This window comes from Lotus japonicus, chromosome 5, assembly GCF_012489685.1.
Source record: "Lotus japonicus ecotype B-129 chromosome 5, LjGifu_v1.2".
In the NCBI taxonomy this organism is placed as follows: Eukaryota; Viridiplantae; Streptophyta; class Magnoliopsida; order Fabales; family Fabaceae; genus Lotus; species Lotus japonicus.
This window is the reverse complement of record NC_080045.1, coordinates 27,688,525-27,704,849: the sequence shown is the minus strand read 5'-3', so window position 1 is coordinate 27,704,849 and position 16,325 is coordinate 27,688,525.

The window sequence follows — 16,325 nt, the reverse complement described above, 5'->3', positions numbered from 1 at the left end:
CTAAACCTCTTCCTTATTGTAAGGCCCAAGTTTTTAAACTTATGCTAAGTGAATAAACTTCTTATTCACGATTAGGGTTGATGTAATGCGAAGGGAAACCTGAACAAAAGTTTATTAAATGAAATAAATATATGAAGGAGAAAGTTCAGGAAAAGTCTGAGGATTGTATCGAAGTCGATTTAAGTTATAGCACGACTAATATTCGCTTTAAAACCTAGGACAAGAATCTTAGGAAATAACACTATGTTCCACTCTTGGAACACTGTAGGATTTTAGTCCAAAAATCTTCAGAGAAATGTTAGAACTTCTCTTTTTCCATATATCAAAATCGTTTCGAGGCGAAACTCTAGGATCTACGAACGTTCGATTCCAATCATCGGAAGTTTGCCGAAACCGAATCCCTGGTATTTCAAAACCCTAGAATCAACCGACAATGAAGACTTTTTCTATTCAGAGCTTCAAATGAAGATTCTACACGCGTACACCCATTTCTATTGATGATTTCAATCTTTCTTCAGAAGGAAGTTTTCTATTCCGACATCCGATGCAAAAAGCAACTTATCGGGTAAAATAGTTTTATACCGACTATGCATTAGTTGCCAAAAATACAAGGAGACCTCTTTATAGTTTTGGAATTCTTTTGCCAAAACATATCTATTAATTCACGGAGAATGACGCCGGAAAAAATCAAATTCGCGAAACTTTCATTTTCCCGCGAATTTCCATCTTCTATATATAGCAAACAAGTGAGAAAAAAACACAAAACTCCTCCATTTTCTCTCCTCAAGGCCGCGAGCTTCACCAAGGAAGAAGGAAGAAGAATTTTCTTCATTACTTGATTGATCGTTGATCCGTTAGTTGCTGCTTCAAGGTTTCTAGGTATAGTCGCTAATCCTTACCTCTGATCGCTTTTTCCATAGCTTTTCTGTAGACTTTTCTGAGCTGATAGTTTATGGGTTTTTCCAAAACTATCCTGAATATTTCATTTCTGATTCTAAACCTCTTCCTTATGTGCCCAAGATCACTTCTGCCGGGTTAGATTTTCCGTTATGTCGCCGGAATTCCGCCGGAATCAATTTTAGCCTAAAATACCCATTTTTGGAGTTTTTGAAGTAAAGCTTCAACCTTTAGGCTGAAAACTCGCCTTAGCTTAATGCTAGTAGGATTAGTTGTCACAAACGTCGTTGGTGACGTCCCTGCCAAATTTTATTTTTGGGATTTCAGTTTTGAAAATCCTAAGTTAAAAATCATGACCAAAATACCCCTGCGACAGTTTTTGATCCGATAATTTTTCCGAGTTCAGAATACCCTTAGTTACGGCTAATGATAGCATAGGAACCAAGTTTGATCGAAGAAAAATCGAGTCTCCTAATTGTGAAAAGTGGCCGAACCTATTAGGGGGGGAGGAGGAAAATTTCCTTTTCCGAAAACTTGTCTTTCGCGCTAGATTATCGTACCTTAGAGTATAGATTACTTCGAGTAACCTTAGTAAGTATTGATAGCTTAGTTTCCGATAGATTCTGATAGTATTTCTGTGGTTTTGCTCGAAAGGTGATTTTGAGGAATTCCCAGAGGAGCAAGCCTTTGATTGTGAACAAGTGTTAGGAGATCGTCCTGGAGAATCTACAGGTGAGGGCTACTCACTGAATCTCTAGTTAATGCTTAGGGTCGATGCTTTCGACATTGTTTACTGTTTATGCAATTGTTTGTGCTTGATTGGAAAAACGTTTTCTGAGGCTTCGGCTGACAATGTAGATGATGCATCTACTGAATGCTTTTGAGATTGAATCTTCATGCTAAGTGCTAATTGGGTAATTTAGGATGTGTGGTGCATGCCTTATATGCTAAGTGCTATGTGGTTATTGTTTAATATATTGATATATGACATGTTGATTGGTTGTGCTGAGTTATTTATACTTATGCAATGAGATCTGAGATTCTGAATGGTGAGAATAGCGGGCAGGTCATGCCGATTTTATTTTGAGAGTTTTGAGAAAGTTTGATAGGACGAATGAGATTCGGGCCTTGTTATGATGTTTGTGGATCGAGACATTCTCTGGAGTCATTTGGGGATTAGGAGATCCCGAGAACTTATAGGATTTGCGATAAGACTAAAAAGGATATTATTTTGAAAAGAAAACTCATAAGACATTAAACAACCTCTAAATCTTTAAATAAAGATAATAAACTCGAAAGGAAGCTTTGGATGAATATCTTAGTTTTTGTAGAACGAGAAGTGTCGTCGGATCCAAGTGTTGAGAAAGTTGAGAAGTGTTGAGTATGTTGATACTCTTGTGCTGTTGGAGCAGCTATGTGTTGTTGCGCTATCCTGGGGATAAGTCCGGGAAACCTTTAGTTTCCGAGAGTGTGATACTCTGTGCTCGTTGAGCAGTTGTGACCATCGGATTGAGATGAGTCGGATGATTTGGAGATCATCGTGGGTTATGTGTTGTTGTGAAGAATGTGTCTTTTGTCGCAGAATCGACTTTACCTTAGGGTAAGCTTTTAGAGACTTTAATTTACCTAGAACACGTGGCGACGTGTCGAGTGAGATTCGGAGACGTTGTTTGACTAATCATCCTGCATTCATGCAACATTAATGAGGTATTAACACAGGACGTACTCTGGACCTCGTCGGATTCCAAAATGGTCATAAGACCCGGATTTCCGTGTAAGAGCGTCAGTAGACGTCTCTTGTAGCAGACCGAAATGGCATACCTACGGGTTACGGCTGATCTGGCTACCTTGGTTTGGTGTAAGAGACACGCGGGCAGAATGGTCCCACCGTTGCTGGTGCTAGGATTGACCCGTTGATGTCCATCCCAGAGGCACGCGAGCAGAAATGGTCCCACCGTTGCTGGTGCTAGGATTGACTCGTTGATGTCCATACCTATGTTTGGTGTAAGAGGCACGCGGGCAGAATGGTCCCACCGTTGCTGGTGCTAGGATTGATCCGTTTGATGTCCATCCGTTTCCGGAATGCATTTGGTTAACTGGGTTAACCGCCATATCATCTCATGCAACATGCATTCTGACTTAGTTGATGAGTGTGTTTGATACTTGGTAGTTCTACTTGATGCATGTTAACTGTGATTTACAGTCGTTATATTCTTTGTGGAATAATGCAACCCTAGGATGTTATCCCTAGTTATAAGCCTAAGTGGCTAATCTTTTATCGGTATCTATTGGTGGTATTATTTATATAATTCTTTGGAGTTGACCCTCGCGTCTTCTGTGTGTGCTTTGGCGGACAAACGCCCTTTGTCAGATGTCTTTGGCGGGCTAGTTCATGATGGTTCACCCTTCGGGGGGGACTAGGTTGGGATGCTGGAACAGGAGCGCTTCGCGGTAGCGAGAGGAGGACGGATGGTGTACATAGACTAGGTCGTTCTGGATTTCAAATTCGGACGACGATCACGCTAGCATGTAGGAATGAGTGTTAGTGTGAGCTCCTCGAGATGGGATTAGTGTAGGAGTAGAGTCTTAGCTCTGAACATCATTTGTTTCTTTGGGGACAGGGTAGTTTCCCACCTATAGCTTTTTGGTGTGGTTTCCTTACGGGAATCACAGAGAGTTGGTTGGACTTAGGAGGTCTTATTTTCAGGCCATTGGGTCAGCTGATTCTCAGTTTTGAGGGATTGTGTTGCGGACACTTCACCTTTTCATTTGGTTTGTATATATTGCCTACGGGCGTTGCACTTTTCTTTCCGTCACTGGAGGTTACTCGTGACGAGGTTGCTACTTACAGCGGGGGCTGTTATATATATTGTATATTAGCTTTATTGCTTTTCGCCTTTGGGTTTTATTTAATTCAGTCTTGTCTTAGTTATTATCAAAAAAAAATTTATTCACGTTTTTCCGCATTAAGTTTACTTTTGGTTACTAAAGTGACGCCACCGAAATCGGGGTGTTACATTGTGGTATCAGAGCACGGTCGAGTCTTTCGGGAGTTGTTGGGGAATAGGTCTTCTGTGCTAGGTTGTGTGACTCTGCAAAGAGTGAAAATTGATTGTCTACAAGCGATTTTTCGCTTAGAATTGATTGAAGTTATTGCTTAATCATATTGTATAGTTATACTAGATGCTATCTTATGATGAGTACTAACTGTTTGTTTAACTTAACAGAACATGATGAACACTAACCAGCTAGCTGAGATGATGGCCACTATGGCCCAAGCTGTAACTTCACAAGCTAATGATAATGCGATGAGGCGTGCTGCTGAGGAAGCACGTGAACAGCATCAACGTCAGAGAGAGATAACTCTGGACCAGAACAAAGGCCTGAATGACTTCAGGAGGCAAAACCCACCCAAGTTCTCTGTGGTACTGACCCAGATAAAGCGGATCTCTGGATCCAGGAAATCGAGAAAATTTTCGGCGTATTGCAGACTGTTGAAGGTGCCAAGGTGGGCATGGCAACTTACCTGCTGCTGGGGGATGCTGAGTACTGGTGGAGAGGCACCAGGGGGATCATGGAAGCTAACCATGAAGAGATCAACTGGATCTCTTTCCGGACCGCGTTCTTGGAAAAGTATTTTCCAACAAGTGCTCGGGATGAGCGGGAGTCACAATTTCTGACACTCCGTCAAGGAGGTATGTCGGTACCAGAATTTGCTTCCAAGCTGGAATCTTTGGCGAAGCATTTTCAATTCTTTCATGACCATGTGAATGAGAGCTACATGTGCAAGCGCTTTGTGAATGGACTGAGGCCTGATATTGAGGACTCAGTGAGGCCATTAGGAATCATGCGTTTTCAGTCGTTGGTGGAGAAAGCCACGGAAGTGGAGCTGATGAAGAATAGGAGGTTGAACCGTGTTGGAACTGGAGGGCCGATGAGGTCGGGCTCTCAAAGTTTTCAAAGCCAAGGAAAATTTCAGAGCAGGAGGCCATATCAACGTCCTGCTGGAGAAGGGTTTACTTCAGGATCTTACAGACCCATGACGGGTACTGCTGGTGGTTCTGGAGATCGGACTTTGAACAGGGAGATGACCTGTTTCAGATGTGGGAAGCCGGGGCACTATGTTAATGCTTGTCCCGACACAAGGCCCAAATGCTTTAATTGTAACAGAATGGGGCATAATGCCGGTCAGTGCAGAGCACCCAAGACGGAGCCAACCCTGAACACTGCTCGTGGAAAGCGTCCTGCTACTAAGGCAAGAGTCTACACCATGGACGGTGAGAGAGCTGAGGGGTTTGTCAGAGGAGAGCGCAAGAACGATGGTAACTTTCTAACCATTCTTTCTCATTCTATTATAATATGTTCCACTACTCTCGTAGCGTGTGCAAACACACCTAACTTACATATACTGTCTGAGCTTTAACCTTATAGTTAGTACATCTATTAAGACTTTACTCAGTTATTGCTCGTATTTTAACTATAGAAGTACACGAGGTTTAGGATAACATGCTAAGCCTAGGAAGTAGTCTTCCACCGATACGTTTAAACGGAAGTATATTGTGGAGCCGACACAAGCTATTGAGCTGGATGACAGTAAGTTGAAGGATGAGATGACGAAATGACTAGTTAAGTCCCTTGAGGTATAGTTATGATTTGAACTTCTAGAGGTTAAGTCTTGAGCTGTGCGAAGTGTTTAGGATTTCAATAAGTCGAAATTGGTTTGAGTGAGGAATGTTTTGAGGACGAAGATGACAATAATGGATTATTGGATATTAAGAAGATGATTAGCTTATGAGTGGTCAATGAATGGATGATTAAGGAGATGAGTCTTGTCATGCATGAGGTATTAAGACTCAAGTCGAGTTTTAGACTTGAACGGTGACTAAGTAGAAGATTGATTTCATGGTGCGAGTGATGATGATCACGAAGTTGGAAGTAACGTTAATGGACTATTAGATCCCAACGCAGTATTTCGTCTAGGAGTTATCAAGCGACCGAGTTGAGTTTGGATCATGTGTGAACATCAGAAGGTCAAGTTGAGCATTCACTCCGGAACATAGAGGAGTTCCGAGTTCCTAATTAGCATTTTGGACGAACAGAAGCAAAGGAGCAAGGGGTTAAGGTCGTGCGATTGCACGAATGCCAACAAATATTATTTCCAACGGAGACCCAACGCAAGTGGTCGAACCGGACAACATAGAGTTGGAAGATGATATGTCTTTTGAGACGCCGTCGATCAACATTGGGGCTAGAAGAGTGAAACAAATCAAAGGGGAAGCAGAGTGCTTTAGTGAAAGTTATTCGGAACAAAGACACGGACGGTGCTATAGGGAATTGGAGGAAAAGATCAAGGGAACAATATTCAGAACTTTTTACTAAATCTTAAGTTTCGAGGACGAAACTTTCTTTTTGGAGGGTAGTAATGTATGGCCCAAGTTTTTAAACTTATGCTAAGTGAATAAACTTCTTATTCACGATTAGGGTTGATGTAATGCGAAGGGAAACCTGAACAAAAGTTTATTAAATGAAATAAATATATGAAGGAGAAAGTTCAGGAAAAGTCTGAGGATTGTATCGAAGTCGATTTAAGTTATAGCACGACTAATATTCGCTTTAAAACCTAGGACAAGAATCTTAGGAAATAACACTATGTTCCACCCTTGGAACACTGTAGGATTTTAGTCCAAAAATCTTCAGAGAAATGTTAGAACTTCTCTTTTTCAATATATCAAAATCGTTTCGAGGCGAAACTCTAGGATCTACGAACGTCCGATTCCAATCATCGGAAGTTTGCCGAAACCGAATCCCTGGTATTTCAAAACCCAAGAATCAACCGACAATGAAGACTTTTTCTATTCAGAGCTTCAAATGAAGATTCTACACGCGTACACCCATTTCTCTTGATGATTTCAATCTTTCTTCAGAAGGAAAATTTCTATTCCGACATCCGATGCAAAAAGCAACTTATCGGGTAAAATAGTTTTATACCGACTATGCATTAGTTGCCAAAAATACAAGGAGACCTCTTTATAGTTTTGGAATTCTTTTGCCAAAACAAATCTATTAATTCACGGAGAATGACGCCGGAAAAAATCAGATTCGCGAAACTTTCATTTTCCCGCGAATTTCCATCTTCTATATATAGCAAACAAGTGAGAAAAAAACACAAAACTCCTCCATTTTCTCTCCTCAAGGCCGCGAGCTTCACCAAGGAAGAAGGAAGAAGAATTTTCTTCATTACTTGCTTGATCGTTGATCCGTTAGTTGCTGCTTCAAGGTTTCGAGGTATAGTCGCTAATCCTTACCTCTGATCGCTTTTTCCATAGCTTTTCTGTAGACTTTTCTGAGCTGATAGTTTATGGGTTTTTGCAAAACTATCCTGAATATTTCATTTCTGATTCTAAACCTCTTCCTTATGTGCCCAAGATCACTTCTGCCGGGTTAGATTTTCCGTTATGTCGCCGGAATTCCGCCGGAATCAATTTTAGCCTAAAATACCCATTTTTGAAGTTTTTGAAGTAAAGCTTCAACCTTTAGGCTGAAAACTATCGCCTTAGCTTAGGGCTAGTAGGATTAGTTGTCATAAACGTCGTTGGTGACGTCCCTGCCAAATTTTATTTTTGGGATTTCAGTTTTGAAATTTCTAAGTTAAAAATCATGACCAAAATACCCCTGCGACAGTTTTTGATCCGATAATTTTTCCGAGTTCAGAATACCCTTAGTTACGGCTAATGATAGCATAGGAACCAAGTTTGATCGAAGAAAAATCGAGTCTCCTAATTGTGAAAAGTGGCCGAACCTATTAGGGGGGGAGGAGGAAAATTTCCTTTTCCGAAAACTTGTCTTTCGCGCTAGATTATCGTACCTTAGAGTATAGATTACTTCGAGTAACCTTAGTAAGTATTGATAGCTTAGTTTCCGATAGATTCTGATAGTATTTCTGTGGTTTTGCTCGAAAGGTGATTTTGAGGAATTCCCAGAGGAGCAAGCCTTTGATTGTGAACAAGTGTTAGGAGATCGTCCTGGAGAATCTACAGGTGAGGGCTATTTACTGAATCTCTAGTTAATGCTTAGGGTCGATGCTTTCGACATTGTTTACTGTTTATGCAATTGTTTGTGCTTGATTGGAAAAACGTTTTCTGAGGCTTCGGCTGACAATGTAGATGATGCATCTACTGAATGCTTTTGAGATTGAATCTTCATGCTAAGTGCTAATTGGGTAATTTAGGATGTGTGGTGCATGCCTTATATGCTAAGTGCTATGTGGTTATTGTTTAATATATTGATATATGACATGTTGATTGGTTGTGCTGAGTTATTTATACTTATGCAATGAGATCTGAGATTCTGAATGGTGAGAATAGCGGGCAGGTCATGCCGATTTTATTTTGAGAGTTTTGAGAAAGTTTGATAGGACGAATGAGATTCGGGCCTTGTTATGATGTTTGTGGATCGAGACATTCTCTGGAGTCATTTGGGGATTAGGAGATCCCGAGAACTTATAGGATTTGCGATAAGACTAAAAAGGATATTATTTTGAAAAGAAAACTCATAAGACATTAAACAACCTCTAAATCTTTAAATATAGATAATAAACTCGAAAGGAAGCTTTGGATGAATATCTTAGTTTTTGTAGAACGAGAAGTGTCGTCGGATCCAAGTGTTGAGAAAGTTGAGAAGTGTTGAGTATGTTGATACTCTTGTGCTGTTGGAGCAGCTATGTGTTGTTGCGCTATCCTGGGGATAAGTCCGGGAAACCTTTAGTTTCCGAGAGTGTGATACTCTGTGCTCGTTGAGCAGTTGTGACCATCGGATTGAGATGAGTCGGATGATTTGGAGATCATCGTGGGTTATGTGTTGTTGTGAAGAATGTGTCTTTTGTCGCAGAATCGACTTTACCTTAGGGTAAGCTTTTAGAGACTTTAATTTACCTAGAACACGTGGCGACGTGTCGAGTGAGATTCGGAGACGTTGTTTGACTAATCATCCTGCATTCATGCAACATTAATGAGGTATTAACACAGGACGTACTCTGGACCTCGTCGGATTCCAAAATGGTCATAAGACCCGGATTTCCGTGTAAGAGCGTCTGTAGACGTCTCTTGTAGCAGATCGAAATGGCAGACCTACGGGTTACGGCTGATCTGGATACCTTGGTTTGGTGTAAGAGACACGCGGGCAGAATGGTGTAAGGCCCAAGTTTTTCAGTTTATACCAAGTGAATAAATTCTTATTCACCAGTAGGTTTGATGCATGGCGAAGGGAAACCTGAACAAGAGTTTAGTAAATGAAATAAATGTATGAAGGAGAAAGTTCAGGAAAAGTCTGAGGTTCGTATTGAAGTCGATAAAAGTTATAGCACGATCGTTTTACGCTTAAACCTAGGTAAGAAACCCTAGTATATAGCTAATTTTCACTTTTAGGCACGACGGAAGTTAATTCCAAAAATCTTCAGAGAAATGTTAGAACTTCTCTTTTTTTCCATATATCACAATCGTTTCGAGGCGAAACTCTAGGATCTACGAACGTCCGATTCCAATCATCGGAAGTTTGCCGAAACCGAATCCCTAGTATTTCAAAACCCTAGAATTTCTCGACAATGAAGACTTTTTCTATTCAGAGCTTCAAATGAATATTCCACACGCGTACACCCATTTCTCTTGATGATTTCAATCTTTCTTCCGAAGGAAGTTTTCCATTCCGACATTCGATGCAAAAAGCAACTTATCGGGTAAAATAGTTTTATACCGACTATGCTTTAGTTGCCAAAAATACAAGGAGACCTCTTTATAGTTTTGGAACTCTTTTGCCAAAACATATCTATTAATTCATGGAGAATGAAGTCGGAAAAATCAGATTCGCGAAACTTTCATTTTCCCGCGAATTTCCAACCTTTATATATAGCAAAGAAAGGAAGAAAAACACAAATTCTCCTCCATTTTCTCTCCCAAAACCGCGAATTTCTTCGTCGTTTGCTTGATCGTCGATCAATCAGTTGCTACTTCAAGGCTTCGAGGTATAGTCGCTAATCCTTACCTCTGATCGCTTTTTCCATAGCTTTTCTGTAGAGTTTTCTGAGTGGATAGTTTATGGGTTTTTGCAAAACTATCCTGAATCTTTCATTTCTGATTCTAAACCTCTTCCTTATGCGCCCAAGATCACTTCGGCCGGGTTAGATTTTCCGTTATGTCGCCGGAATTCCGCCGGAATCAATTTGAGCCTAAAATACCCATTTTTGGAGTTTTTGGTGTAAAGCTTCAACCTTTAGGCTGAAAACTATCGCCTTAGCTTAGTGCTAGTAGGATTAGTTGTCATAAACGTCGTTGGTGACGTCCCTGCAAAATTTTATTTTTGGGATTTCAGTTTTGAAAAATCGTAAGTTAAAAATCATGACCAAAATACCCCTGCGACAGTTTTTGATCCGATAATTTTTCCGAGTTCAGAATACCCTTAGTTACGGCTAATGATAGTATAGGAACCAAGTTTGATCGAAGAAAAATCGAGTCTCCTAATTACCTAAAGTGGCCGAACCTATTAAAGGGGGAGGAGGAAATTTCTTTTCCAAAAACTTGTCTTTTCGCGCTAGATTATCGTACCTTAGAGTATAGATTACTTCGAGTAACCTTAGTAAGTATCGATAGCTTAGTTTTCGATAGATTCTGATAGTATTTCTGTGGTTTTGCTCTAAAGGTGATTTTGAGGAATTCCCAGAGGAGCAAGCCTTTGATTGTGAACAAGTGTTAGGAGATCGTCCTGGAGAATCTACAGGTGAGGGCTTCTCACTGAATCTCTAGTTAATGCTTAGGGTCGATGTTTTCGACATTGTTTATTGTATATGCACTGGATTGTGTGTGATTGGAAAATGTTTTCTGAGGCTTCGGCTGACAATGTAGATGATTCATCTACTGAATGTTTTTGAGATTGACTTACATGCTATGTGCTATGTGGGTAATCTAGGATGTGTGGTGCATGCTTTATACGCTAAGTGTTAAGTGTTTATGATGAGATTTATGGATATATGACATGTTGGTTATTGTGATGATTTAAATATGCTTTGCACTAGAAACTGAGATTCTGAATGGTGAGGATAGCGGGCAGGTCATGCCGATTTTATTTTGAGAGTTTTGGAGGAAGCTTGATAGGACGCATGAGAGTCGGGCCTTGTTATGATGTTTATGGATCGAGACATTCTCTGGAGTCTTTTGGGGATTTGGAGATCCCGAGAACTTATAGGATTTGCGATAAGACTAAAAGGATATTATTTTGAAAAGAAAACTCATAAGACATTAAACAACCTCTAAATCTTTAAGTAATGGCGTTAACCTCGAAAGGAAGCTTTGGATGCAAATCTTAGTTGTGGAAAGCGAGAAGTGTCGTCGGATCCCAAGTAATGAGAATGTTAAGAAGTTGTGAGTATGTTGATACTCCTGCGCTCTGGGAGCAGTTGGTTTAGCCATCCAAGGGATGAGCCGAGAAGCTTCACTGAGGCGTGAGACCTTGTGAATGCGGGATACTCCACTGAGGCGTGAGACCTTGTGGAAAGCATGGATCTTCACTGAGGCGTGAGACCTTGTGATGAGCATGGAACTTCACTGAAGCGTGAGACTTCGTGCAAGTGTGTAAATTCACTGAGGCGGGAGACCTTGTGAAAGCATAAAACTTCACTGAAGCGTGAGACTTTGTGAATGTGTGAGACTCCACTGAAGCGTGAGACTTCGTGAGAGCATTGATGACTCGAAGAGTTATCGTGAGTGGTTGCACTCATTTTATGATTATTGTATTTTGTCGCAGAATCGACTTTTACCTTAGGGTAAGCTTTTAGAGACATTAATTTACCTAGAACACGTGGCGACGTGTCGAGTGAGGTCGGAGACGTTGTTTGGCTAATCACATTGCATTCATGCACACATAGGAGGTTAATACACGGCGTGATTACCGGACCTCGGTGGATTCCAAAATGGTCATAAGACCCGGATTTCCGCGTAAGAGCGCTGTTAGGTGACTCTTAGTAGTTGATCTGACTACCTTGTGGTGTAAGAGGCACGCGGGCCGAAATGGTCCCACTGTGGCTGGTGTTAGGGCTGATCCGTTTGATGTCCACCACGTTCCGGATTGCATATTGGTTGACTGGGTTAACCTGCATATCATTTCATGCGACATGCATACTGACTTAGTTGATGAGTGTGTTTGATACTTGTTAGTTCTACTTGATGCATGTTAACTGTGTTTTACTGTCGTTATATTCTTTGTGGAATAATGCAACCCTAGGATGTTATCCCTAGTTATAAGCCTAAGTGGCTAATCTTTTAATGGTATCTATTGGTGGTATTATTTATATAATTCTTTGGAGTTGACCCTCGCGTCTTCTGTGTGTGCTTTGGCGAACAAACGCCCTTTGTCAGATCTCTTTGGCGGGCTGATTCATGATGGTTCATCCTTCGGGAGGAACTAGGGTTGAGATGCAGGAACTAGAGCGTATCGCGGTTGCGAGAGGAGGACGGATGGTGTATGTAGACTAGGTCGTTCTGGATTTCGAATTCGGACGACGATCATGCTAGCATGTAGGATTGAGTGTTAGTGTGAGCACCTCGAGATGGGATTAGTGTAGGAGTAGAGTCCTAGCTCTGAACATCATTTGTTCATTTGGGAACAGGGTAGTTTCCCACCTATAGCTTTTTTTGTGGTTTCTTTACGGGAATCACAGGGAGTTGGTTGGACTTAGGAGGTCTTGTTTTAGGCCATCTGGGCTGACTTATTCTCAGTTTTGAGGGATGGTGTTGCGGACACTTCACCTTTTTATTTGGTTTGTACATATTGCCTACGGGCGTTACAGTTTTCTTTCCGTCACTGGAGGATACTCGTGACGAGGTTGTTACTTACAGCGGGGGCTGTTTATGTATTGTATATTAGTTTTATTACTTTTCGCATTTGGGTTTTATTTAATTCAGTCTTGTCTTAGTTATTATATCGGAAAAAAAATATTCACGTTTTTCCGCATTAAGTTTATTTTGGTTACTAAAGTGACGCCACCGAAATCGGGGTGTTACATTGTGGTATCAGAGCACGGTCGAGTCTTTCGGGAGTTGTTGGGGAATAGGTCTTCTGTGCTAGGTTGTGTGACTCTGCAAAGAGTGAAAATTGATTGTCTGCAAGCGATTTTTCGCTTAAAAATTGATTGAAGTTATTGCTTAATCATATTGTATAGTTATGGAAATGCTATCTTATGATGAGTACTAACTGTTTGTCTAACTTAACAGAAGATGGTGAACACTAACCAGTTAGCTGAGATGATGGCCACTATGGCCCAAGCTGTGACGGCGCAAGCAAACGATAATGCCATGAGGCGTGCTGCTGAAGAAGCACGTGAACAACATCAGCGCCAGAGGGAAGTAACTCTGGACCAGAATAAAGGCCTCAATGATTTCAGGAGGCAAAACCCACCCAAGTTCTCTGGTGGTACTGACCCAGACAAAGCGGATCTCTGGATCCAGGAGGTTGAAAAGATATTCGGCGTACTACAGACTGTTGAGGGTGCCAAGGTGGGCATGGCGACTTATCTGTTGCTCGGCGATGCTGAGTACTGGTGGAAAGGCAACAAGGGAATCATGGAAGCCAACCATGAAGAGATTAACTGGAACTCTTTCCGGGACGCATTCTTGGAGAAATACTTTCCAACAAGTGCTCGGGATGAGCGGGAGTCACAGTTTCTGATACTCCGTCAGGGAGGTATGTCTGTACCGGAATTTGCTTCGAAGCTGGAATCTTTGGCGAAGCATTTCCAATTCTTCCATGACCATGTGAACGAGCGCTACATGTGCAAGCGTTTCGTTAATGGACTGAGGCCGGATATTGAGGACTCAGTGAGGCCACTGGGAATCATGCGATTCCAGTCGTTGGTGGAGAAGGCCACGGAAGTGGAACTGATGAAGGACCGGAGGCTAAACCGGGCAGGAACTGGAGGGCCGATGAGGTCGGGCTCTCAAAATTTTCAGAGCAGAGAGAAATTTCAGAGCAGGGGGCCATATCAGCGTCCTGCTGGAAGAGGATTTACTTCCGGATCTTACAGACCCATGACGGGTGCTGCTGGAGGTTCCGGAGATCAGACTTTGAAGAAGGAGACGACCTGTTTCAGATGTGGGGAGCCGGGGCACTATGCCAATGCTTGTCCCGACACGAGGCCCAAATGCTACAATTGTAACAAAATGGGGCACACTGCCGATCAGTGCAGAGCACCCAAGACGGAGCCAACCGTGAACACTGCTCGTGGAAAGCGTCCTGCGGCTAAAGCAAGAGTTTACACCATGGACGGTGAGAGAGCTAAGGGGTTTGTCAGAGGAGAGCGCAAGAACGATGGTAACTTTCTAACCATTCTTTCTCATTCTAGTATAATATGTTCCATTTTTCTGGTAGAGTGTGCAAACATACCTATCTTACGTAAATGGTTTACGCTTTGACCTTATAGTTACTACGCCTATTATGACTTTACTTTACTGTTACTCGTATTTTAGCTATAGAAGTTATACGAGGTTTAGAATGACACGCTAAGCCTAGAAAGTAGTCTTCTACCGATGCGTTTAAAAGGAAGCTAGAAGCTGAAGAATGAATTTCATAGAGATTCATTATGGATAGTATATGTATGATGTCGAGGGTGTGTAGTTCCGTAGCGACATCATTGAAGATTTAACGTCAGGGTATTTGCGACCACTGGATGATAGGAACTCAGTCTCATTGACTGTTCCAGTGGGCTTTTTTCTAGATTTTCGGAATCACAGCTGGATATGGACTTTGATAGAAGGATGTGTAAGATGAATTTGAATTGATCGAGGATTAGTCGGATTTGGGAGGAAAGTTCGTGTTAAGTAATTGATTTTCTTTGGAAAGGAGTTGTCGTTGTAAGAGATGAATATTCTTTTAGGAAATGTTGGAGAGCTACAGAGCATCAGAGACCCAAACTTGGAAAAGGTTTAGGTTTTAAGTCTATTAATTCTTGTCATAAGTGTATAGGACTTGAAGTTTGTCATAATTTGATTGGGAGATTAAGAAGTTTATCGACAAGATGGTAATCAAGTTACAAGAAGGAAAGTGTTAGTATTAAGATGAATACTTGAAGTTATCATAGTTGGACAAGCTACTCAGAGTCTAATAGTGAATGGAACTTTGTTATGGATTTCGGTGATGCTTGATAGAGTTAGCAAGTGAATTTTGCTCAGTTGAATAAGAATCCTATGATTAAGATTGACTTGGGGAGTTGGAAATCATGTGTGAGTAAGGGATGTAGTGGTGATAGCAGTTACGATAGTAGTTAAACCTCAGAAGGTTGGAGGATCGGATGACGAAATGACTAGTTAAGTCCCTTGAGGTATAGTTATGATTTGATCTTCTAGATGATAAATCTCGATTGATGCGAAGCGTTAGGGATTTCAGTAAGTGTAAACTGGATTGAGTGAGGAAGGTTTTGAGGACAAAGACGACAATAATGGATTGTTGGATATCAAGAGGATGATTAGCTTATGAGGGGTTGATGAATTTATGATTAAGGAGAATGAGTCTTGTCATGCACAAGGTAGTAAGACTCGAGTTGAGCATTCAATCCGGAACATAGAGATGTACCGAGTTCCTAATCAGTATTTTGGACGAACAAGGGCAGAGGAGCAAGTGGTTAAGGTTGTGCGATTGCACGAATGCCAACAAATATTATTTCCAACGGAGAACCGATTCAAGTGGTCGAACCGGACAACAGAGAGTTAGAGGACGATATGTCTTTTGAGACGCCGTCGGTCAGCATTGGGACTAGAAGAGTGAAACAATCGAGGGGAAAGCAGAGTGCTTTAGTGCAAGTTATTTGGAACAAAGACACAGACGGTGCTATATGGGAGTTAGAGGAAAAGACCAAGGGACAATATTCAGAATTTTTTTACTAACCCTTAAGTTTCGAGGACGAAACTTTCTTTTTGGAGGGTAGTAATGTAAGGCCCAAGTTTTTCAGTTTATACCAAGTGAATAAATTCTTATTCACCAGTAGGTTTGATGCATGGCGAAGGGAAACCTGAACAAGAGTTTAGTAAATGAAATAAATGTATGAAGGAGAAAGTTCAGGAAAAGTCTGAGGTTCGTATTGAAGTCGATAAAAGTTATAGCACGATCGTTTTACGCTTAAACCTAGGTCAGAAACCCTAGTATATAGCTAATTTTCACTTTTAGGCACGACGGAAGTTAATTCCAAAAATCTTCAGAGAAATGTTAGAACTTCTCTTTTTTTCCATATATCACAATCGTTTCGAGGCGAAACTCTAGGATCTACGAACGTCCGATTCCAATCATCGGAAGTTTGCCGAAACCGAATCCCTGGTATTTCAAAACCCTAGAATTTCTCGACAATGAAGACTTTTTCTATTCAGAGCTTCAAATGAATATTCCACACGCGTACA